General features: G+C 41.7%; 1 protein-coding gene across 10 annotated transcripts in view; it reads right to left on the minus strand.

Moving 5' to 3' along the window:
• Positions 1-25,353, minus strand: part of SPATS2L (spermatogenesis associated serine rich 2 like) — an 81,779-nt gene extending 56,426 nt beyond the window's left edge. For 3 of the 10 annotated variants that reach the window (XM_021555470.3, XM_085584583.1, XM_085584580.1), the window contains exon 1: positions 22,239-22,332. The gene's annotated coding sequence lies outside the window, so the exon portion shown is untranslated. The other 7 variants (XM_085584578.1, XM_085584584.1, XM_085584581.1 and 4 more) reach the window with 5 other exon arrangements.
• Between the last annotated feature and the right edge of the window lie 344 nt (positions 25,354-25,697).

Raw genomic sequence — 25,697 nt, forward strand, 5'->3', positions numbered from 1 at the left:
TAAACATGAAATTTACTTGCCAATAATATTGACACAGGTAGGAATTTTTCAAGACCTGAGCTTCCTCTAACACTATTGTTCCAGGGGTTCTGCTCATTAACTGAGATCAGACAGTCTTGCCACCTTGCTCACAATCGCAGCACAGCAAACAGGGAATGCTTTGGCTCTTTTTAAACTGCCTGAACTGTGCAGTTGGAGAAAAATACAAGAACTCTTTCACCACTTTATCCCCACATACACCTTGCTTTTGGACAGGGCACAAATTACTGCCTTGATACTCCCTTCTAGCAAAATACACACTCCGTCCTTGTGGTCTCAGAGAACATTTCTTCCTTTGCTGTCGAAAACAAAGATTTCCATCATTCTTTCAACTTGTACCAATTGCCTGCTCCATAGAAAGAACAAAAAATAGAAGTTATCACTGGTAAAGAAAAACTACCTGCTCTAATCATGAACCTTTACAGCTGAACTATTTCAAAACATAATGGAGGGGGGCAATTCTATTTGCCTTCACTGTGGGTTGCCTAATGAATATGTTCACTCTTCTCCACCATACAAGCAAAGTTTCATTCAAGTCAGTGCTTCAATGTTAAAAAGGCATGAGAAATTGCAGAGAACTTTTTATGAAAGCACTGGAGTCTCAGTTTCATTGTGCTTACTGCATCATCAACCAAATCCCATAATGTCATCTCTCTCTTGGAATGACAACATTGACCGACAAACCTAGTAAGAGGTTTGGAGGTGGCTGCCTTGAACTCTGACATTTAGACCAGTCTAACTGCTACCCATCTGTGTATGCTTTGTGATGCTTTTCTACCAGGAACACATACTTATCTCTCTTCATATTAAAAGTGGAATACAGAAGGGCCATCAAAAACAGAGCAGGCCAAACACCCTAAAAATAACGAATCAATTCAAGAACTTGAGAGTCTCCTTTAATCTCAATTATTTTCTCTAAAAAATCTGTGAAAGCTCAACTTGCTTTCAGTTTCAGACTTCAATATTGATCAAAGTAATCAGTGAGCTCTAATCTGCATTACCTGAACTCTTTGCACAGAGTTCTAACACAGCTGCCAGTTATTTTTCACTGACAGCAGCATATGCACCAAAAGTAAGGTGTTGTAGGGAAGAACAGGGCCATTCACCGATCTTTTTTTCAGAAGTGAACTAAGATTTCATTCCTACTTCAAATCTTTTATTTTTTAAGTTTTTCCATTTCTTGGGATAACCCCATAAATCTAATTCTTAATGTTTCAATTTTGAAAGCATTTTATCAGTCCAGTCTAATGATAAATAAGACTCACAGAGTTGACTATTTTAAGGCACAGAATCACATACTTATACAGACAGTAACAAGATGCACCTATAGGCAATTAGAGAATTACCCATTTCTGACACAGTTCTGATGTTCTGGTAAAACTTCTCCAGAACTGTTCTTGCAGGACAGAATCAGCTTGAATATGCAAACCCTATTCAGACAAGCACTTAAGTGCTATTGAACTTCCTGAAACAATTTTTACACACTTTCCAGTGAAAAATGAACTTCAGCAAATTCTTAAGTCTTTTTGAACTGTTTCAGAAGTGTGCATGATTCTAAAGAAAATTTCACATCTGCATGTACAAGAAAACATTTTTTAATCAAGAATCTGTTCTTAAGATCTTACAATAGGATTTTGTTCTTGTTATAATTCCTTTTTCAGTACTACATTAAAAAGTAAGTGAAAAAAGCAGTATGATTTGGGGTTGTGGTGGGTCTGACTGGGATGGAGTTAACTTTCTTCACTGCAGCCCATATGGTGCCATGTTCTGGCTCTGTGGCTACACCAGTGCTGACAACACACCAGTGTTTTGGCTATTGCTGAGCTGTGCTTGCACAGTGTCAAGGCCACCTCTGCTTCCCACTACACCCCCACAGCCAGGCTGGGGGGCAAGAGGCTGGGACAGGACACAGCTGGGACAGCTGACTCAGTGACCAGAGAGATATTTCACGTGATGCTATCCTCAAGTCCACAAATAAAAATTGGGATAAAGAAGTAAAAGGATATTTTTGTTTTCAAGCAAGTTTTTTGGCTGTTGTTTGGAGACTGGCTGGGTATCTGTCCGCCATCACCTGGTGTGTCGTCTCCTTTGCTCTGCTTGTTTTTCACCACCCGAGCCCCTGAGCTTTTCTTCACCTATTAAATGGTTTTTTAACTCAGGTCAGGAGATGTATTTTGTTTTCCCTATTTTTGCCTCTATCCCCCTGTGAAGAGCTGCTGCAGGGAGTTGTGAGTTGTGTGGGTGCTTGGCTGCTGGCCAGGGTGAACCCACCACAGCAAGTCAAATTGAAAATCCATCCCAGATTGGTGTACTCTCTTCTCAGATTCTGATCTAGAACTTGCTCCAATACTCAATGTCTACAAAAACTTTATTTCTATAGGTACTTGTAGGGCACTTTACCTCCATATATTTGAGCTGAACATAATCATCCCAACTCTACAGTCTGAGGAAGTATTTGTTATTCTCATTCTGCTGAGGAGTAAAGAAGTGGAAAGGACTACAGGAAAAGACTGGATTTCAGAGTTGATTAAAAATTTTGGCCTCATTTGCAGAAAGAGTATTTACACACAGCCATCTTTTAGTAGCAACCTGAAGGCTTTTCACAGCTGAAAAACAATCCCTTTTCAAGTTTAAGACCTTTACTGACCTCCTTATTACTACCCATACAAGTACAGGATTCACAAATATGGATCTTCAATGACAAGCCAGCAAGTTTCCTTATTCTCAGGGCCACAAGGCATTATTCTGGTGTGGAAGACCGAGTGCAGCTGAAAACCCAGCATCTTTCCCAGAAATTACTGCTTCTGAGAAATCCCTGTGCTGTGTAACACTACTGACAAGGGTGGAGATACTTCCAAGATATCTCGTTCTCTAGGCAGCCCATCTGTTTCTGACAGCTCAACTTCTGGTCAGCAACTGACCCAATGAGTCACTCTGCTTGTACTATACAGAGCTCAGAGCCAGACAAGCAATATTTCATCATGTACTTGTCCACACTTGTGATCAGCAGATGCCTAAGAACCACTTTGGACACATATCTTTTTCTTCTTTCCTTTGAGGAAGTCACACAGCTCACGACTACCAAGTTTAGTATGCTGAATTATTATCTACCAGATTGACTCTATTCAGCCATTCCCTGCGAGCTTTCCACTACCAAAAGCTTTGAAAGTTTGCCACGTGGCAATTCTGTGTAAAAAGACTGAAGCAAAAAGGAAATCCTTAAGAAATAGCATAACTACCACCACCAAAGAAACAGGGTGCATGAAGTGAATAATGTGCAAATGAAATTACTTCTTCCATCTATTTATTATAATGCTTGAGTATTTCAGAAACTTCAATACATAATCGCATTTATCATTCTGACACCCATGCTTAAGTGCACGAGTATTGTTATCTCATCCTACAGATTTAAAATTGAGGAATTAAGTGATTCAGCAATGATTTCTCAGGAAGCCATTCATAAGGGACACAATCCAGGTGTCCTAAGCTGCAAGAAAAGTGGAGAACCTTACAGACATCTGAAAAAAATGGTCATCTCTATTAGAATTACACAAAAGGATGAGGTCCTTAGCCCTCGGGCTTGAAACACTTAGCTTATGATTTTTAACATGTTGAACACAGAGAAACTGCCTCCTTTGGACAAAATAGCAAAAGGAATAACTTGGTATGTTAAAAAAATTATTTGCTTCAAAATAAGTGACAAAAACCAAGGAGTTTAAACACCTCTAAAATTAGGCAATTGCAGAGCCCCCGTTTCTCAGTTTTGTAGTCTATATATGTATCTATTTTTTTTTTTTAAATTACTACAATGCTACCCTTTCCCACTACCCTCTGAACATGACTTTGGACTATACTTAGTGTGATATGACTTCAGAATACCAGTTCAGGAGAACTTTCAGTTCTTTCTGCTACATCTTCACAGTAATTCAAACAATTACAAAAGATGAGATGCTGAGGAGAAGTAGTAGGACCATATAGCATAAGCTGGTCAACTTCCTGACATAGAAAAAGAAGATTAAGGAGATAAATTTATATGGAATGGTGAATAATAGACTCTGGAGAAAAAACTGCCCCATCCCTGAGAGTGCTCAGGGCCTGGCTGGATGGGGCTCTCAGCAACCTGGTCTAGTGTAAGGTGTCTCTGGCCAAAGCAGGAGGCTTGGAACAACAGGATCTTTAAGATGCCTTCCAACCCAAGCCACTCTATGATTTCCATATGATTCAAGTTCCAAGATGTTGAAATAGACTGCACTGCTCTGGTGAAAGCAGCCCCTGTCTTCACGTTTGTGCACTGACAGACCTGCAAGTAAAGAACTTTCCTATCTGAATGAACAGCAAAGAGAGATAGAAAGTATCTTACCACCGCAAATTACTCCAGTTTCTGTTCCTATTTTTCTGTCTCTCTGATAGATTCTATCTCCTGCAAAAATAGCTGGAAGTTAGAAAAAAACCCCAAAAAAGTGCTTAATTAGTTTTTTTCTTTATTTGCTTTACTGTCTTCTTACAGAAGACTTTTGTGAAAAAAACATCCCTCATTCCTTTACTGCTGTGGTCAACATGTGGGGGTGCCCTTACCTGTTTTACAGGGCTTATCTTTTCTAAGGGCCTGTCTTCACTGCCATGAAAGCTTAGGCAATCACCTAAGCTTTGTTGTTAGTCCCATTCCCGCCCCCACATACAATTCTCCCCTGAAACAAACCCATTTTTAAAGCATTTTAAGCTCAAACTAGCCAACACATGGGATGTGCAGAAAGATGAACTTAAGCAATGAGAACTATTTTATCATTAATGCAAGAGAGCCGTAGGTGCAAGTCACAGTAACACAGCAGTTACTAATCAACCCCTCCGAGCAGTACTAGTGCAGCTTCACTGTGGTCATTCTCCAGAAACATTATCATCTCAAAATACTAACTCAGATGAAACAAAGGGAAACCCAAAGGGTGACACCAGCACTTTGTTTGCAATACAAGGCCTTTGCTGATTTACATATAAATTTCAGACGAATTGTTGCCAAATTTAAAGACACATAACCACATGGAAAACGGAGTGCCTGTTTACATCTATACATGGATGAATGGAAACTGACCTCCCAATTTCATTAGTGCAGGGAAGTAGTTAAGTTTTGTATTCTCTTGTGCAGTTGTGATGACAAGGCAGTCACGGTCTATGGTTTACCATGCATGTCAGATACAAATTATTCCTCTTTAGCAGCTATTAAGTGAATTGCACACTGGTCCTTGTTTGCTTTGGAATAAGATCTGTTTAGCAGTCACTCAGCTAATCCTAAAAGAATATGGCAATGTTTCTGAACATCCTGACTGCTGAAATCAGGCTCTACTAAGCCACTATGACTGGATTGTCTTGACAAACAAGTCTTTCCTTCTGTACTACAAAATAATCACTCTATGTACAGACTAGAAATGTGTGAGTCCTGTCATATTTAAGTAATTTTATCCTTATTGAAACTACGTATTTTGCCAAGGCCAAAACAAATTTTCAACTGCAAAAGTCCTGTCAGCATCATAGGTTCTAGTTTAAAGCAAGGTAGAAAACTCTTCATTCTTCTGCATCCAAACCAGCCAGATGTTCCCTGAAACACTTCACCTGGCAAAGGCTCCCACAACAAAGACTCTCACAGCTTACATCCCAAAGTCCATTACAATCTAAACACACATTTCTGCATGGCTTCCTGAGTCACAGTTATGTTCAAAATCAAAGGAATGAATAGAGCAATTTAAAATGTGATGCTTCAATGAAGAAATACAAGTACTCAGACATGTCAGTGTTAAAAAGCATTTCTGGGTGTTGGAATCTATACAACAGGCACAGGTCCATGAGATGAATAGAGGGGTTAGAAATGTGGTGAGGGAGGCATACCCAATTCCTTGCCTTTGGGCAGAATACCCCAACCAAGCACTGGGGAAGAGGCCTATGTGATGGCTCTACCAGGAGTTTTTCCTTTGAGGCAAGCAAGGGCAAGATTTGGCTGTTTCCCTCAAAGGGACATAAGGAAGGGCTGAGAACTCATCCCTTTTGTCCAGTGAGCACCTGAATCAAAACAGAGAAGACAGAAATATTCCTAATAGCTACTGCACTCCTTAGGCCAACATCCAGACATTTAACTCCTTACAGTACTGCCTGTAGTCTGCAGAAAGTATTTTTAGGATTTAAACACAGCAAATCAGATCATGGACATTATTGCACTGAGGCATCCTAGCGATTCTTCTTTTTTACTGTATCACATCACCTGCTAAACTCAGTTTTGATCTTTTTCAATACAGGCTGCGGAGGAGAATCCTCCCCAACTTCACCGGAAAACTAAAACCTGAAAAAGTCAAATGGGAAGAGCTTTATAACTTAATTTTTTTTTCCTCCTGCTCAATGAGTTCTTTTGACAATTTTTTTCCTTTGGAACTTGACAAGATTTCAAGAAGAAAGTGACAGATAATGCCAGAATCCCATTTATTGATGTGGTCAAGAAATATGGTCACCAGCATGAAATTATTCAAGCTAGAATTATAACTATTGGCCCTTTTTATTATTAAAAACTACCTTGAAACACAAAGGAACATAAGCAAAAAACTGAAGTCCAAAGTTCTTATTTTGCATCACCATAAAGTAACAAAGCAGACAGCTAACAGCATACTATATGTACAGTTCTAAACCCTCCCCATTTTACTGCATGCAGTAAAGATTTGTTCTTTCCAAGCAATACCACATATATCAAATTTGACCAAATGAAATATAATACCTTGAACAAACAATTAATTCTACAGGACATCTTTCCACAGTTTGATCACCTCCCTAAATCACCACTTGTCTTTACTCAGTGGTCCACGATACGTAATCAAACAATACGGAGGAAAAAATGACTCAAGGGAGGAGAAAGGAAATCACGAGTAAAGGTACAGCAGTTAAAAGGAAACTTATTTGACTTATGTATCATCACAGAAAATACTGTTGCTTAACGTGCAAATGTTCAAGTCATTTCCCATTATAATGAAAGGTCAATTCTTGAAGTGACTTTTATTCTCAAGCAACAAAAATATGCTGTAATAGGAAGGTATGCTGTCACTCTGCAGGCCTTAGAATGCAGGCTGAAAAACACTGACCCATATTCCTCTGTGACAGAACCATGGTGATGAAGGCCATGTGCATGGAGATGTCATTGTACCTCCTCACAGAACCTTCAACACATTGCCCTCCACTGCAGAGTATGAAGAGGGAAAAAGAGCTCAGATATCACATCACCAAACTGCACATCCCCCAGAGCTCGGTGACAAACAACTGCACCAAAACCAACATAAGCCCAAACACCTGCCACAAATTAGTGCTCATCGCAGTGCTACAGCCCTGCAGGACATACACACAACCCAAACATTCTAACTCCTCCCCATCTTGAACTATGACTCTTTTGACAGTTCCTAATCCTAGCATTAATGTGATATGTGACAATAGAAGAACAAGACACAAAGTTTAAATCTAGATCAGAACATTGTGACATGGCCCTTAATGAACCTAAAGAGCAAAATCAAAGCATAACCTGAGTGATATAACACTCTAGATTGGAGTCCTCATCCTACAGGAATATTTACTCTTCTGAAGAGTAAAACAAGGACTTTGATCCCTTTTCTTCTGATGCCTAACCTTGCCTGCAGCCTTAACCTAACCTGCACAACACACCCATCACACAGAAGAGCTCAAAAACCTCTTAATACTGCACTTCTTCTAATTCCTCTGTAGACCCATGAGCCTTCTAGACCCTAACAGCAAACATAATCTGCAATCTCTTCATTCCCAAGTAAATATCCTACACAAATAGGACTGGCGCACCTGTGTAAAATACTATGCTAAATATATCACATATTGTATATAGTGACTATAGCAGCACTGCAACTGAGTGTAAGTCATCAATGTGTTAAGAATAGCTTGTTGGCTTCTGTTTTGGGTTGGTTTTTGGCTTATTTAAAAAAAAAATATTAAAAGCTAAGTTTATAGTGGAATCAGAGGCGTACTCAGCTGGGATGAATGCTGCTAACATGAGGAAACATTGGACTATAGACAACTAGCTTTTATTTCAGGATATTTCTTTGGTGAGGCCACTGATGGAAAATCTAGGTGAGAAGAAAGCACAAGGCAGGCGATCTTCTGAATGTTGATATGAACCACTGCAAAGGCTATTTACAAATACAAAAAAAGTGAGATTTTTGTTCATGATTATGGTACTTGGGGTTTTTTGGCCCTTTTCTGGGTTTTGACTTTGGCCTAGCTAGTGAGTCACATTTCCCTAACTGTCAATGCAGCTGTTTAGCACATGGAAAGCAAACCTCACTTTCTTTGACAGTCAGATCTTAAGACATCTACTCTCAACCTTACACCCAACACAGATTCTAAGTTCTGATGTAGTCAATAAGGGTTTCTGCTTGTCTGCCACTGCTACACTTCAACACAACACAGTGTTAAGAGCCTGTTAGTATCAGTCAGTTAGTAACAACAACTTCCAAAGCTGAACTCTGCCTGCCTTTAACCCAAGATGCTCCATTTTGTGCACTGCAGTTTCTAACCCTAGCCAGGGCATGCAGTGCACAGCACACTCAGCAGGGTCCAGGCTTCAGTGGACAATTCATATCAACATTTACAACGTGCACTTCTAACTGCAACAAAATATGTATATGACTGTAAAGCAGCATAAAGCTAAAACCATCCTCATCTGGTATTTGCCAGAGATTGTACAGCAAAAAAATCTGTTGACATTAGGATTGGGAAACAACCAAATAAAAGCTTCAGGACTGGATCACTTCTCATCCTACACCCGATTTCTGTTCAGTAACACAAGTCAGACAGTGATAACACAGTTGGGTAAATGGTAAGATATCTGTAAGCACCTTTATTCTCCTACCAGTGATCTCTCATTATTTCAGTCTTTTACTCCTCCTTATGTAACATCAGTCAAAAATTTCCTCCCAAAGCATTACAGGCCTAATCCAGTTCCTCCTGACTGTATTGGAGCCAGAATAGATCCATAACACGCACAGATGAACCAGATGACACTAGAAATTCAACATCACACCACTGAACACCTAGTATCACACCAGATGAGAAATCTCTTCACTGCTAGAAGAACTTGATCCACTGGAAGCCCAAAATGGTTAGAGGACTGAGTTGTGGGCACCAGTGAAACTCAAGTTCTCAGACAAGGAACACAGAGCAATAGTTAACAAGTTATACTTCCTATAGGAACTGCTATCTGTTTTAAATATATATCATACTTCTGATAGATGGGGATAGCTTTTTCCACAGCTGGGGATATTTTAGTTGGATGTTGTTTATCTTTCCTCAATCTGTCTGACTACAGATACCTCAATTTATTTTAGTTTGCTCCACTCTCAGAAGAGGATTTCCATAACCAACTGTACCATAACCAGGTACACCGTCTATAACCCTAGCAGATTCATGGTAAGCTCTCTTCACTAAGAAACTCACCCACAATTTCCAAAAAATGCCTTATTTTGGGAATTAACTGCATTAAAAGCAACTTAAACTTATTTGTTACACAACGATAGAATGACTGTCTTAAGAGCTGTTATCTATCTCAGCCTGGAAGTGATAAAAAAAGAATACCTTCCAATTTTGCAGAACTCTTTGGTGGAGCAGGAATAGCAACAGAATGGCTACTTAGACATATATGCTATAATCAAGTTCTCAGAGTGTCCGTGCACTTTGTCAAGATCAGCTAACTGAAATTCAGATGAGAATTTTCCCTGAAACACATAAGCCCGCATGCCAAAATTATTCCCCCTTAAGGGCAGGTGAGGACTTCTGCAGCTACATTTGGAAATATTAAAAAAATGATATGACATCCTTAGCCAAATGGTTCTGATAGTTCATTATCATCGTTACTAAAGAAAATACTCCTTAACATATTCCAAGATAAGATTTGCATGCTCTTCCTTACCCTGATCTAAGGGTGATGACACAAGCCATAATTTCTCAAGATTCCAGCTTCTGAACTTGATGAGTTTGTGCTGAATCCTAGAAGATGTCCAATATAAAACATATTTAAAACAGAAAGCCTTTGGGAGTAGCCAAGTAGGATACTTGAGGAAAAAAATGACCATTACAGAAGTTTTAGAGGATTTATAATTCTGTTTTGTTTGCAACTGTACAGTAACCTAGCCCATAAATAGAAACCAGGTGGATTTTTTTTTTCCATTTTCTTTACTTTATTTGAGATTTGTGGGAATTATGGTAACCAAGCAACACCACAAACCTGGAAAGCCTTAGTTAAGACCATTGCTGATACCCTGATAAGCCAGGATGTGTTCAGTGCATAGAGGAGCTATGGGATCTCCATTTCTGTACATTCTAGCGACCACAAGATTCTAAAAAGAGTGAGGAAAACATTCTGCACAATCTGTGGACTTTCCATGCTTCAGTGTGAAAACTGCCTCTCTCTGAAATTAATTTTGCTGCCACTTGGAAGTCCACTGTGAGTTTTACTTGCCACTTCTGCAAGATCAATCTGTCAGGAGAGCTTCCCCTTACCAAGGCTTGGCAGCTCAAAAATAATGGGTCTCAGCATAATTGCCAAGAAATTAAAAATAATATCCATGGATTTATTAGAAATATCACAGTGGATCCATGTAAATTTGAATGTGTTCATTAACACAGACCACAACCTTATAACTAAATGTTAATGATAAAAAATGTAACTAAACTGAAAAAAAATCCACAATGTTATTTTCTGGTCAGAAAAGCACATGAGAAGACTCAAGCACTTTACAGATTCTGCGATGAACAACAGCTGAAGTAACTCATTTTCCATGCAAGTGCAATCAGCACTATTTTCAAACTGGCACATCCTCCATGTAATCAGTCTTCAGCCTCCCAACAGAAGCAGAGAAACTTCTGAAGGAAGCAGTACTTCTTACTTTGCACACTAGCAAAATCAGCTGTGCCCTCACCCTGTCAAATGGTTTTTATTCAGCATTTTATAAAACATTTTTTAAAACCGCTCCAAAACAAAAGTAGATGTTTTCTTAATAGCAAAGTCAATCTATATATTTTTGTACAAACATTTCAAGACATAATCATATTCTGAAAAAGAAAAGTAGGCAAATGATGCTTTTTTAAAATGTTTAAATTATTTGCTTATTAAAATAAGAAGAGGCAGGGAAAATATGTCTGCGTGCATAAGCTTTAAAGTGAACGAGGGGTTATTTTAGGAGACAAAGGGTGACTACTGCACACAACCAATGTGTGGTGGATCCATCAAGGCTGAGGATACTGAGTTTATGCTGCCAGTCTGCAGACAGCACCTTAGTCTCACAGGTAAGACAGTGAGACCAGTCCCAAAAGCAAGACAGCCCAGTTATAACAGACGTGTGCTTAAGACACATAGTATCTAGGTTTTGAGAGTCACAGAGTGCATTAAAATGTTCAACATGGAACAGGTTTCAGCTTTTCCTCATACTGACACCCAGCTGATACTGGGTTTTACTGTGCAGTACCCAACATCAAAGGTTACAATAAATAAGTATTAAAATCATCAAAAAGCCCCAAGTAGAGACTACATCTAAAGATATCCCCTGAAAGTTACACTGGGACACAGACAGAAGTGGGCTTCAGGGAACTGGATCTACTGCCACCATTGCTGGGCTTCTGAAAAAACATCACTCCACGACTGTGAAAAGTAGAACTGCTTGTCAACACATCATGTGCTGAGTGTGCCTTTGTAACAGGGTAAATGGGAAGGTTCAAAGAACAAACTACCTCCTGGGACTCTTTACCAGGAACTAGCCCAGCAGAGGAATGTACACTCTGCATCACCCATTGAAGGAGGTGCTGCATGCTGCTCAGAAAGAAAGCACGATGCCAGGGCCCAGCATGGCAGCAGCAACAGATCCTCAATTCCAATTTCACTTCACTCCATTGTCATTGCCTTGGTGTGTGGACAGGAGGGTTAAGAACTCCCAGGCTGCCATCACCCAAGCAGTTTCACACTTCTTCCTGACAGTCCTACAAGAGTTGAACACAACCACAAAGAATATTTGTACAGTACAGAGGTTAGACATATTCCCTCTTATATAAAACTCCAATCCTTCTCCACCTAGAATGGAGAAATACTCTTGAGCATTCAGATTCTAAGAGTGGGATCATAATGAATAAAAATGCAGGATGAAATCAATTTACAAATGTAAATACAACTCTAGCCTCTTTTGAAGATTTAATAGGAAGAAGAAGCAGAATTACCCAGGGGATCTTGGTCAGACTCAGCCATGAGTGTAAATGAGATCTCATTCCCATGTGGTATTTCACATCACAAGGGAAAACACAGAGCTCTCACAGCCCTAAGACAGAAGGTTTCCATGAAACAGTAATTTGGTCATCAAAGCAGCCTTTTCATGGGAATGACATACAAATAACAAAATAACACCCAAAGTTTTTAAGCAAGTTTCTCACGCTGGAGCTAAGACTATTTCACTAATGATTTAAATTATTTCAGCCTGGACTTCAGCTGAAATGCTTGTTTCAGTATTTTATGAAGGAACATGGGCAAAATAAAGCAAGTTTTCTGTTCTGGTTTTCTAGTCTGATAGTGAGTTTGGATAAAAGCAAGTAAGTGCTGGTGCAAATCTGGAACGTCTTCAGGGAACTCAGATAAACCCTTTGTTAAAGCAAACTGGAGTTTGCCTCAGTTTATTGGCATAGCATCTTCTATATGATCACTTACTCTGAATTAATGTCTGCATTTACTTTCCTAGGAACAAACATGCATTTACTGCTGACACTGAGACTCAGCAACTGCTCTATGACTTGGCACCTCTGCTCCAAGTGCCTTTGAGATACCAAGAGTAAAGTTTATTCCAGTAATAACCACTTGCCCACAGGACATGGTCTGAATATTTTACGGTCCACTAAAAAAAAATAACATCCCATTTAATGACAGAAAGTTGCATGAAAAGCATTACATGCACTACATGTGGCCAAGCTATCATCTCTAGTCCAACCTCTGCTTTGCGAATTATCAGCCTTCAGTATAATTATCAGTATGTTTTAGCTCTGCAAAGTCATAGTACACTGATGTTATTTTTCCTTTTTTTTCCTAAGATATTTGCCACTTCAGTAGAAGAGGGGAGTGGCACAGAGTAACTACAACCTATCTTTCTTGTTTCCAAGGTCTCCTGGCTTTCACAGATGGACCTGCAGGGTAGGAGTTCTGCTCAACATCACCCATAACTCCCATCCTCAGTATGAACAACCAAAGGTTTCAAACACAAGCAAATCCCCCAACATCCATAGCCGCAGATTTCAAACACACACACTGCCTTGACTACCTCATGTTCACCTTGATCACCAATATATTAAATACTAAAATTTTCTCAGCCACCTAAAGTACACTTTTTCTAGTGAATTACCGAAGTCAATGAACTTGAGAAGCCAGACAAGCAACTCCTGGCGTACGTTGAGGAATACATCACACTGTAAAAGCTGAGGATTAAAACCAGAATTACTGAATTTCAAAATAAGAGTGAGATGATTATATCCTTCCACAGAGTCACAGATTGGGTAAGGTTGGATGGGACAGCAGTCGGTTACTTGGACCAACATCCCTGCTCAGGCAGGGTCATCCCAGAGCCCATTGCACAGGGCTGCATCCACACAATTCCTGAATATCTCCAGGTATATTGAATGCCACTCTGGGAAAGTTGTTCCAGTGCATGCCACTCCTACAGTTAAGAAGTTCTCCCTTATATTAAGGTGGAACTTTCTGTCGTTGTTTTTTGGAGGTAGGGGGGGCGTTAAACTATGATCCATGAACACATACCTTTCTAGCTTTATATTAACACAGACTGTTAATGATTTATGGCCTGTCTCTTAAGGAGTTCATCTACTGTATTTCTATTTCAATTAACAGCAGATTCCTTCCCAAAACTCCTGTGATCAGTACTGGAAACCAAAAACGTCCCAAAATGTAGCACGTAAGAGTTCCTGAGGTCCCTTCCACAAAAAATCCCAAACAAGCAAAAGGCAAAGCCTTTTATGGAGTCTGGTCCCAAATTCATTTAAAGACAAAATCCAACAAAACCAGCACACTCAGCAACAGCCCTTGCAAAGCAGCCCAGCTGCCAGCTGGCTGCATCTCCAGCAGTTCCCCATGTTGGCCAGAGGCCTGGAGAAGGAATGCAGCTCTGCAGGAGCCTTGCTCCCATACATGTGGGGAAGCACCCTCACCACACTCCGACCTTACAGACTGACATTTCAAAACAAGCTGTCCTTGCCCAGGTCTTTTGGCACTGCAGAAAAACAGCCCTTGCTATCACATGTTTGACCATTTCCCTCTATTGAACCACTTCTGCAGAGCTGGGCTCTGACTTCACAGCCAGCTCAGTGAGGATGCATAGCCTGGTAGGTCAAATTCAGCCCAGAATAAGTACCATACCATGGTACAAAATGTCTGGTTTTTGTCATCAGTAACAGCAATCCTGAGATTTTTCTTTTTTAATTCACAAAAACCTCTAATATGAGGCTAAGCAGCTCTTTAGATGAAGATACTATTCACTTAAAACAGTGAACAGTAGCTTGAAAGTGTGCTATTCAAGTTTAACTAATGAGTTACATTGCTGCATTCTTTTAATATGAGGCAACAATGCTAATGACTAACTCTTTTGCAGTTTTATAGATCTTGCAACTACAAGATGATCCCTCTTTCATTTAAAAAGTCCCTTGTTACAGCTTAAGAAATCATGTTTTGCTTTTTAACAATTCTCACTAAAAAGCTTTGGATGACACCATCACCCATTTACAGGCTGATGTTAGAGGACCTGACTGTACACAACTGCAGTAATAACTTCCTGCATTCAATATCTCTGGAAATCCAACACTGGGGCAGCAATTAAAAATTTTGAACATTTCGTCATCTGTACGGTAATAAACAAAATAATCATGGTTGTATACTTAGGTTAACTTCAGAGAGGGGAATCAGGTGTTAAAATGCCAGTATGTCAGCCTTATCCCAGAAGCAAAGAAAATGGAAACCCATTATTCTTTGTCAAGAGATCACAGAATGGGTTGGGTCAGAAGGGACCACAGTGGGTCATCTGCTCCAACCTCCCTGTTCAAGCACACTGCACAGGATTAGGTCAAGATGGCTCTTGAATATCTCCACTGAAACAGACTCCACACCCTCTCTGGGCAATCTGTTCCAGTGCTCAGTCACCGCACAATAAAGTTCTTCCTCATGTTCAGGTGGAGCTCCCCATGCATCAGTTTCTGCCCATTGCCTCCTGTCCTATCGCTCGGCACCATCAAGAACAGCCTCCTCCATCCTCTTGGGATTTCCCTTTAGATATTTAAACACATTGACAAGGTCCCCTTTCAGTCATCTCCTCATTGCAATCCTCGTTGTACTCATGGCAGTACCATAGATGAATTTACATATATGACCATCCCATGCCAGGTTATGCAACAGCAGAGTGACTTCCCGGACTGCCAAATCATGGAATCACAGAATGGTCTGGGCTGGAAAGGACCTGAAAGATCACATAGTTCCAGCCCCCAAGCCGCAGGAGTAGGAACATCAATCACTAAATCAGGTTGCCCAGAGCCTCACTCAAACTGGCCTTGAACACTTCCAGGGATGGTATCCACATTCAAACAACCTGTGTTGTTCAGAACTTAAGGAAGTTTTGTAGGCTTACTCACTTTACTGCAAAATAAAGTACAACATTTCCCATTATAGAGCACCCTTCATCCTGAAACACCCTGTGGACTCTGAATCCTCTCACAGAACAGTCACAAGTTTCAGGACTGAGCGCTCAGTGGAACTGCTGCAGCCTGCTCCATGGCTGGCTCTCATGTCATATTCTTGGCTAAGGACAGAGAAACAAACTCCTATTCACATCAAAGTGCTGCAAAACTGCCAATACATGGAGAGGTCTGACAGGACCTTGGTTTGAAGTATCTCTTCCCCAGAAACTCATCTACAGAGGATGTAGCCTGCACCTGTTTCAGACATGAAGGGCTTGTGTCTTTCACAATAGGAAAAATCTGTGAGGCTACCAGCCATGCTGTGATGCAGACCCAATAGCACACAATTTGGATCATCTTGTTTCAAAAAGCCCAATCTTCCTCCCTATCAGGGCTTCCTCCAACCATCTCCTTCTGCTCTCTTCCAAGCCTACAGGCACTTCTCTTACATAGCAGCTGCTCTTTCTTTGCCTTACACTTCAGATCTCTTCAGGGCACCTCTTGCCCCACCTGCACTAGAGCTCTGTGCACCTGACAGGACACATTTGATTTTTTGACTCCTTTCTCCTGCTCTTTCCTTACATTTCAGATTTGGCTGCCTTTCTGCTGGCCAGATGAATTATCCACTCCCTTTTGGCTTCCACTGTGTCTGTATACAACATCATTTGGTTATTGTAGAGGAAGAAACCCTCAAGAATTTAAACAAGCAGGTTTCCTTCTTTCATTCTAGTAACAAAATGTGTGCAGCACATGGGAGACCTCAGCAGCTGCGGGAACAGATGATGAAGCTTTTCTGCACCTTAGAGCTGTGCAGTCTATCTCCACACCATCCTTCACTCCAACATACCCAGTGCAAGGACAGCAAGCTCCAATTCTAACACCAAAGCACAGTGTCACATGACAGCACCTGAACAAACCAGCCAATTAAAAACAAATTCTAGCCAAAACTAAGTTATAAATGGAAAACAGAAACACAGAAAAGGCACCGATTGGGTCTTAAAGATCACTAAATCAAATTCTACACAGGCTAATATCACTGCATAAGGTAGTTATTCCCTCAGCAACACAGAAAGGAGAAGTCCCATAGTGATAATATTTTGGGACTTGTAGGTTTTCCACTGCTACCATAAACCACAGCTTCTGAACATATTCCAACTGAGAAATGCTACCACACCCAAACTGCTGTGCAATGGTTTTATTGCATTTAATTTTACAGAGAACCATACAGAGCACTGTAATTTAGATACTAAAAGGGAATAACTTAAGTGTAGTGCAGAAGAGAAAGCCACAAACTGGATGTGTGTAGGACACTGCTGGTTTTATGTATTACTAAGTAATTTAGTCTGAAACAATCATTTGAGTATGTGCTTGAGCTTCAAGTCATCCAGAGCCCAAATACTCTTTGGTGGCAGTTGCACCTAACTGATAAGGAAGTCTCACGTCTTGATCTGCCACTATGAACCACTCTCCTGCAGCAATGAAAGCCAGGTGCCACAGTCACCATTCAGACAGACACTCCAGGGTTGAACCTTCAGGGCAAGTACTGCACAAATTTTTAACAAAATTAGCCAGGATCCTGAAGAGCTATCCTCATTTGGAAATGTCTCACCAACACTTTATCTTTTGGTGGTGCTCCAGGTAAGGCTCAATCAAGCACGATAAATTCTTGCACATACTTCGCACAAGTTTGGGCCAACAAACACCAGTCTACCTACCCCAAACCTAAGGTGTTTATTCTGAAATGCTGCCAGGCAGGTTGACTTTACCAGCATAGAAAGATAACTCCGTGAGACTGAGCTGTCAACACCACAGCGGCAGCAGCTTCTTGAATGCCAACTCAAAATACACCCACAACCTTCAAGGATAGCCACCATAACAGTTTGCTTGGCTATGCATAGCACAAAACAGATAGCATTGCTCAACTCCACCCAGGATAAAAAAAAGCATCAACCCTCTCAGAAACACAGTTCATGGCAACACCAGGTTGCCACTTAAAAAAAAAACCAAAAAAACAGACCTTCAGTCAAAGAAAATCAAATAAAACTGCAGCAGTTCACACAGGCCAATATCTGCCCCAAACTCTGACTAGCAGCACACTGGTATCCACAAACAGGTGAGGCTTCTTTGCCATTTGAACTCTTACCTTTCCAACACTTAGGAGATTAGATTCATCATTAATTTAAATACTGGACACAGTACACTGCCATAGGCATTTTTTCAGCCAGCAAACCACTTGAGAGAGTACTGAAAGGCCTATTATGAAGGCCAATCACTATCCTTTTCTTGAATGACCACATGAAAATCAGTGACTGTTCCACAATGGTTTGAAAGGGCCTTTTGTCTGAAGGAAAGGACAAGGAGTCACAAAGTATTGCAGATTCATTTGTAACTCATGGCTTTGGAAGAAACTGCAGAGCTTCAGTTAAAAGCAAACTAAGAAAAGAACAAGCTTTGGAAATGTTATGCCACAATCCTTTCCCACTATGTACATGCAGAGCATATTTTTAGTTGCTTTTGTATTATAAAAAGATGGGCTGGCATTCTAGATTATTGTTGTTTTACAAGAGAAGCTTAAAACACTTGCAGAGTTTTGATTTTATTCCCAAACCCTAATTAGGGTCTGCAGCAGTATTGTATAAACAGAAAATCATCAGGAGCTTTTTCTGGTACATCTAGTAAAAGTGTAATTGTACTGGAAAATAAGTGAAACCATTGTCACTGTTGTTTAATAATCACTTTAGTAATTGAGCAAATTTGGCATTGCCCATAAAGTATAAAAGATGGCCAATTCACGAAAAATAGTTATTTTATACTGAGAAACCAATATTAGACTCTAATTTTGAAGTCTGTTTCTGAAGTCTCACTGACAATTATGTCATCTGCCGACAACTTCCCAGAAGGAAAAAATATTTTACTTCTCTGCCTACTCCAATGACACTTCAATTCCGAGATTTTACACCCAAAGGTACACACAAATTCAAAATGGGACTTGCACATATGATTTCATTACAGTTTCTAAACAAGCTTCACATGCACAAACTTTCAGCAGGACTGACAGTGGAAGCTAATAACCTAAAATAGATTTCTTCTAACCCATACCCAGAACTAGGGAATTACTGCATTTTCATTCAGAAACAGGAGTTACAGATGACAGATTTGCCCTCTTCCCTGCATGTCCCACCCACGTACCATGAAACTAAACAGTCCAAAAGTGTCAGTTTTCACTCCCCAGCTCCTTGCCATATCCCAAAATTTATATTCCCTGTGATCCCACAATGGCACCAAAACCAAACAATGTATTTTGCACACACCATTGGTCAAGGTGCCAGTTACATTTAGGTCTTCTGACCACCTTATCAAATTACATCAGGCAAGGAGCTGGTCCTTGGCACATTACAAGACTGCACAACGGCCAAAATTTTTGCTGTAGGAAGCAGCTATGATGCCACTCCCATATATACATGGGAAGTAAAAGTCCTGCCATGACAAATACACCCCCAAGGTAACTATACACCCCCTCATTTCATGCTCTCTAAAACAAGAGCTTACCATTCTGAGGACTGTAAAGAGACTCTTGCCAATGCAAAGTAGAGCCTAAACCATGCCACACATCTTGAAGCTCAAGGTGCAAGAAACCCACAGGGCATAGAGGTGTGACATGCAAAGCCCCCTGTTAATCTCAGTGAAGTTCAGGATCCAAATTCTTTGATTTAGTAATGTTACAAAGCACTGCTTTCAAACAACTTTTAACAGGAGAAGGTGTCAGGCTAAAATAAATGTGCTCCACTACTGTTTCTTTTTATACTAGAAGAAGAAAACTGTGAGAAAGCTGCTGACGTATCTGAGGAAGGAAGGCAGGAGGAACAGAAAAACTGAAGCATTAGAGCAGTGCAGAAAAAACTGCACTGTGCAGAAAAATGCTGCACAGCGTAGAGTAGCACCACACAGGAGCCGTATTTCTCAAGAGCAACATGGACAATAAAATCCTTGATATCAGCTACAAATCAACTACAATTAACAGTTAACTGTTATTTTTCTTCCCTAGATCTTCATGCAAAGTCTCACTGCCCTTTGGTGTTCTGCTCCAAGTCATTACACAGCTTTACTTTTATCCTCCAGTGCACAGTGAAAAGTGGAGTTTGACCTTTCCTTTATATTTGTAAAGCACGATAGCAGATTGTTTTGAGAACATGACTGAGGTGGGGTTTTTTCTATTCTGCATGACTAACATTGCTAACAGTGTCTAAAGACGTCTAAGACATGGCCTCTGAAAACACACCAGGAAACACAGACCTTTAGAATGACAAGAGACCGTATGTGTGGGTAAAAAAGTACACAAACATAACGATTTGTGAGATATAATGCAAAATATAGGCTGTCTACAACTGCTGACAGGCACATGATTGCTAGAGGAAAAACTTGAAGAAAATATAAAATACATTGTAGGCCACTGGAAACTCTGTACTTTCTCTTAAAAACAGGCCTGAATCAATTTCGGCTCCAGACAAGCATTTCCTTAAAATTTGGGAAACAGCAGGAAGATGTCCCAATATAGCCTTGTTTCCGTTTCTTTGAGCAAGAAGGACTAGATAAGAATAACAGATCTACATTGAGAACCAAAGCGTTCTCAACAAAGAAAGACACTTGTGTTCAGTTTTAGGCTCAGTTCAGTTTTAGGCTTTTACTCTATATCAGACATAACAATAATTCTCAAGCACATTTCTTCTCATGCATCAGCCTGGGCATAAGGGGCTGTGGAAACAGACCCTTCACTTAAGGATAACCCTGAGGACATTTTGAAGGGTACTTAGTTTAATTCATCTTTATCACAGCACTTTTTTTATGCAGTAAATTTCCCAGAGTTGTGGCCTTACCTCCTTACAGTTATACAGCACCTGCCACAGAACAAGCCTTATCTTGTTTAGTGTCTCATTACATTTAACAGATCCTGCTGTTCTCAAAGTGCCAAACTCCTTCTACTTCCCTAGCACAATTAGTGGGAGAACACTCACAGCCTAGCACCAGTGTTTGGCTCCAGCAGTTTGTGATGGCGTCTCACTAAATTCATCAACTTGTTCTGACCTGGAAATCATTCTGCATTTGCACGGTTTGACTGCATTCACAGAAACAATTGTGGCAAGGGCACAGTGTCCTGCTTACAGCAGCTTGAAGACTCTAGTCAGTGGCACTCAACAGGTTGCCATCCAGGATTTCTTTCATGGATAGTGCAAATACATTCCTACTTAACTTGACATTCTACATGCAGCAGCCTTTTCCACTTTCTGTGTAGGAAGTTTTTAGTTTACCTTCTTGAATGTTTTGGAAAATACTTTATAACTGCATCAAGAGCTTGAAGGAACAGAAGGAAAATGCCTCTTGCAAACACTGGTAATTCAAACTTAAAGGTTAATTAAAAAAAAAAAAAAATTCCCAAAGAAGATCATTAGTTGCTGTGAAGCACATTTTGAAACCGAAATCAACCAAATCAATCCAGTGGAATGTGATCTGGAATAAAACAGATGGATTTTCTGTGGTGTCTCTTAGTTCTCCAAAAGAAAACAAATCTGGTAGTACAAGGGATGCACAGCTCCAAGGGATGAGGCTGAGGGTGGGGAAGGAGCTTACACTATTAATTTACAGCGCAACAAAGGAGGCATTGCATTCTGATAGAGAATAAGAGTACTGCCAGCTGCCACTGCCTATCAACGAATTCCAAACCTACGAATTTTGTTATGTATAGTAAAAAAGACAACAAATACTTTAAAAACCCAACAAATCCTAAACTAAATACAAAATCAGTTACAAAAAAGCCCTATCATCTTGGCGGTCTTTTACCTTGGCAGAGATAAAAAAAGAACGGCAAATGGGCGGATTTACGCCGAAGCAGCAGCCGAGGCACAGCAGCTCCGTGCCTACCTTGCGGTGCGGCAGCGCTGGCAGCAGCGCTGGCGGCAGCGCTCACAGCCCCGCCGGAGCCCCCGGCGGCGGCTCGGGACCGACCGCTCCGCCGCCTCAGCGCGCCGGGCACGGGCGGCCACGCTCAGCGACACCCGGCTCCCGGGGAGCGCAGTTAATCATTTATGGCCCAGGCTGTTACCGAATAGCCTCCAACAGCCCAGCCCAGCCCCGCTCCGGAGCCGCCGATGGCCGGCGGAGCGGCGGCCGAGGGGGAGCGGCGGCGAGCGGCTCGCGGGCGCTGGCGGAGCGGGTCCCGGCGCACGGCAGGCGGGGTCCAGGGAGCGAGGCGGGCCCGGCCGCGGTCCCCGCGCCGCCAGGAGGGGCCCGCCCGCAGCCGGGGCTCGGCGCCGGGATCCGAGGCGACAGAGCGGCGGGTGGGGCACCGCGGCAGCCGCACCCGCCCCTCCCCGGAGCCCCTCGGCACGAAACTGCCGGCGGCCCCCCGCCGCCCGGCGCAGGTGCGGCTGAGGGGAGGCGACGCGGCGCCTTACCTGGTGCGGCCGCGGCGGAGGCCGAGCAGGGGCTGGGGCCGGTGGCGGCCGTGGCACCGCCGCCCTCCCGCGGACACGCCTCGCGCCCCGCCCCGCGCGCCAGCACCGCCCCCGGGCCGCCCCGGGCCGCGCTCGGGGCCGGGCGGCGGCGGCGGGACGGGCCCGCGGCGAGGCCGCCCGCGGCGTGCCGGGGTCTGCGCGCGGGCCGCGGGAGCTGTGAGGGGCGCAGAGCGGCCCCCGGCCCCGCACACGGGATTTACGGGTACCCCGCTTGCCGCGCACACACAAAACACACGCGACGTGCTAGGACAGCGCTGGGCCTCGTGTGAGGAACTATTCACGAACTTCTCCGTAAGTGAAAGTGAACAGGCGACATCAGTCACGGCCAGCAGATGAATTTCATCCTCGAGAAGAGATGACCGAGAGGGCACTTCATAATGTGTATAAATATTTAAAGGGGGAGGGAGGTGTGTGCTATGAGGATGGATCAGGCTCTTAGTGATGATGTTGAGCACAAGAGAAGAAACTGATGCACAGGAAGTTCCACCTGAACGTGAGAAAGAACTTCTTTACTGTACAGTGACCATGCATGGGAACCAGTTGCCCAGAGGCTGTAGAATTTCTCTCTCGGGAGATACCCAAGAACCCTCTGAACACAATCCTGTGCCTTGTGCTCTGGGATAACCCTGCTTGAGCAGGGAGTTTGGCCCACATGACCTACAGTGATCTCTTACAACCTTACCCATTCTGTGATGCTGTAAATCTCTATGAATATGCATGGAAAACAATGAGAGTATAGACATTTACCAAAAGTTTTTCAGTAATCAGTGTTTTAAAATACCACCTAAAAGGTGCAAATAAAATACAGTCAGGATTGTTAACACAAAGCTAAAGAAGTAATAAGTAACTATCCACTTGAATTTAAACTCTAGAATGCAGAGGTACATCCATACACTTGGAACAAAAAACCAACCCACCCCACTCCCCCACCAAAATTCCATAAACAACTACAAAACAGATTTACTGTCAGCATTGGCATCTTACACTGTCATAAGCATTTCCCTTAACCCAAATACGTATCAGTTCTCATTTTTGTTAGCAATAATTGTCACAAGTACTGGAAAATCATGGTGCTCCCTCTCAAAATGGTTGCATACCTCTTTTCCAGCTAGCATAAATGGGACTTTCCTGGTAATAACACACTTCTATTTGACTCCCTCCCCTCAGCCAGGAAATGAACTTCACTGTTTGGAGGCAACACTTAATCCTTACTGTTTTCAACCGAGGATTCTGAAACTGCTGCACTGAAAATCATTCAAGGTGCAATTTATAATGAGAACATATCCAACCCACCCTGTAAACCAGGCAGAGCTGGCAGCGTTTCCTCCTGGCAGAGAACTCCACAGTGGGACAGTGCAAGGCTCGCTGCGACAGCGGTGCTCCAGGAAACCTCACTGGGCGCGTTCTACTCTGTTCAGGCACGGTGGCTTTGTTGATATCTGTCAGATGCACTTGTCCACCTGCTGCAGAAAGCTGGGCATGAATTACATAGTCAATGTTATGTTAAGGCCACAGGTTGAGAATGTCTGCAATTGGAATAATAGCTTCAGAAGCATTCAGATCTTCAGTAAATGCTTCCTTATTGTAAACAATGTAACTTGGAACATCCAGGCTTGTATTTGTGTAGGGAGAGTGCTCCTTACAGTAATGCCAATATTTGTCTGCACCCTGAGCTGTATGAATTTTGCCTGGGAGTTTTGGAAACGATTCTGAAGTTCCAGAGAATGGTAGATTATATTCATAAAACAAGGGTGCCACTGACCTTTCAGCAAAAGAGAATAGATGTGAATCAGGGACCTGAGATTCATCTAAAGGAACACAGTGGAAACACACAGGATGAAAGGCTCTAAAGGCTTTACAAATTATATTTGGATGAGGGAGAGCAGGGAGAAAGAGAATGTGGGAAAAAGAAGAATGAAAAAGGATCCTGCTGTTTAGCTCATGCATAAACTGTATGTGCCTAGCCAAAGGTCACTCCTTTTATTTTCTCATTAATTTCAATGACGGTAAATGGTATATGAAGAACAATCTAAAAATAAGAACAGCCAGAAATAGCTTAGGGTTTTTGTGTGACAGTGTGGCAGGAAGAAAAGCCTGAACTGAAACTTCATTCCAGATCTTTACTTCCGACTTTTGAAAAAGTAGTGACTTAAAGTTAATTATTTAAGATAAACTGTAAATCTATTTAGAGAAGTTAAGCAAAAGTTAAGTGGTCTACTTTTTCCAATAAAGTTTTTATACTCTGTGTACACCAAAATTAATTCCTGAGGGAATTTTTTTCATCTATTGTTCTTGTGAGAAATGGTCTATATGGACAGTTTTGTGGGGGAGTTTTCTGGGTTCTAAACACAAGTGGAAAAAAAAAACCCACTAAGTACTAGGCAGCTGTAAACTGAGGAATAACAGCTTTGGGAAGCTTTCAGGTGCATGCAAAAGCTGGCACAAGGAAATTGGCATACACAGCAACTGAAAGTAGAGGCTGAAATGGGAACATAAAAAGAATAATGTATGTTTTGCTGTGGGGGTCATGAATGGCTGCCTCAAACAAATCTTCAGGCAACTGGAGCTCTTTATACAGAGACTGATGCAACATCTGCCAACCTTTTTTTTCTAGGGAATAATGGGCCAATATCTAGAAGGCAATCTACAGACAAGGTGACACAGATTCTACATCAGCATTGAAAGAATTTTAGCATTACTCCACCAGCTTTTCAATTTTTTGCAGCAGATGTGCAAATCTGCATTGGTTTGCAGCATATTTGACTGTATGCTGAGCTTACATTTGCAAAAGAGGACGCCAGCTGCCCAGAGTTTAGTTCTCATCTTCTGTTTATGCCAAATAGCAGTATGAACCTTATGGTTAACATACCTTGCAGTGGTTCACTTTCTGTGTAGAGGTTAGTAACTGATAAAGGTAAAATGAAAAGCAACAACAATTAAGCATCTCAGATAGAACATTTGGGCTATATTAGAAATGAGATGACCTGCTCAAAGCACCAACTTTGGATTTTGCATTAAATCTTTAGGTCACTTTATTTCCTGCACAGCCATGGTCGTATTTCTGATGTGATCCCAGACAACTCATTTGATTTCTCTCAGCCTCAGTTTGCCATCTGCAAAGAAAGAAAAGAATTTCCAGCCCTCAGTGTATATGACAAAGATTAACAGATACTCCAGGTGTAACTGTACAATGTAGTAACTTTGGCAGGAAAGGTGTCTGAATGATTTCTTGCTCACTTGCAGCCTCCCTGACTCCATTCTGGCACTGTAATCTATTATTCTATTCAGTTTTTGAAACCTACCCGCAGTCCAGACCACTGAAATGACCTGGGTTAAAAATACCACATCACACCCCTCGTTCTTTAAAGAGTTTTTAAACTGAGATCCAGTTGTTATTGA

This window comes from Lonchura striata, chromosome 7 (genome assembly GCF_050655825.1).
Source record: "Lonchura striata isolate lonStrDom1 chromosome 7, ASM5065582v1, whole genome shotgun sequence".
In the NCBI taxonomy this organism is placed as follows: Eukaryota; Metazoa; Chordata; class Aves; order Passeriformes; family Estrildidae; genus Lonchura; species Lonchura striata.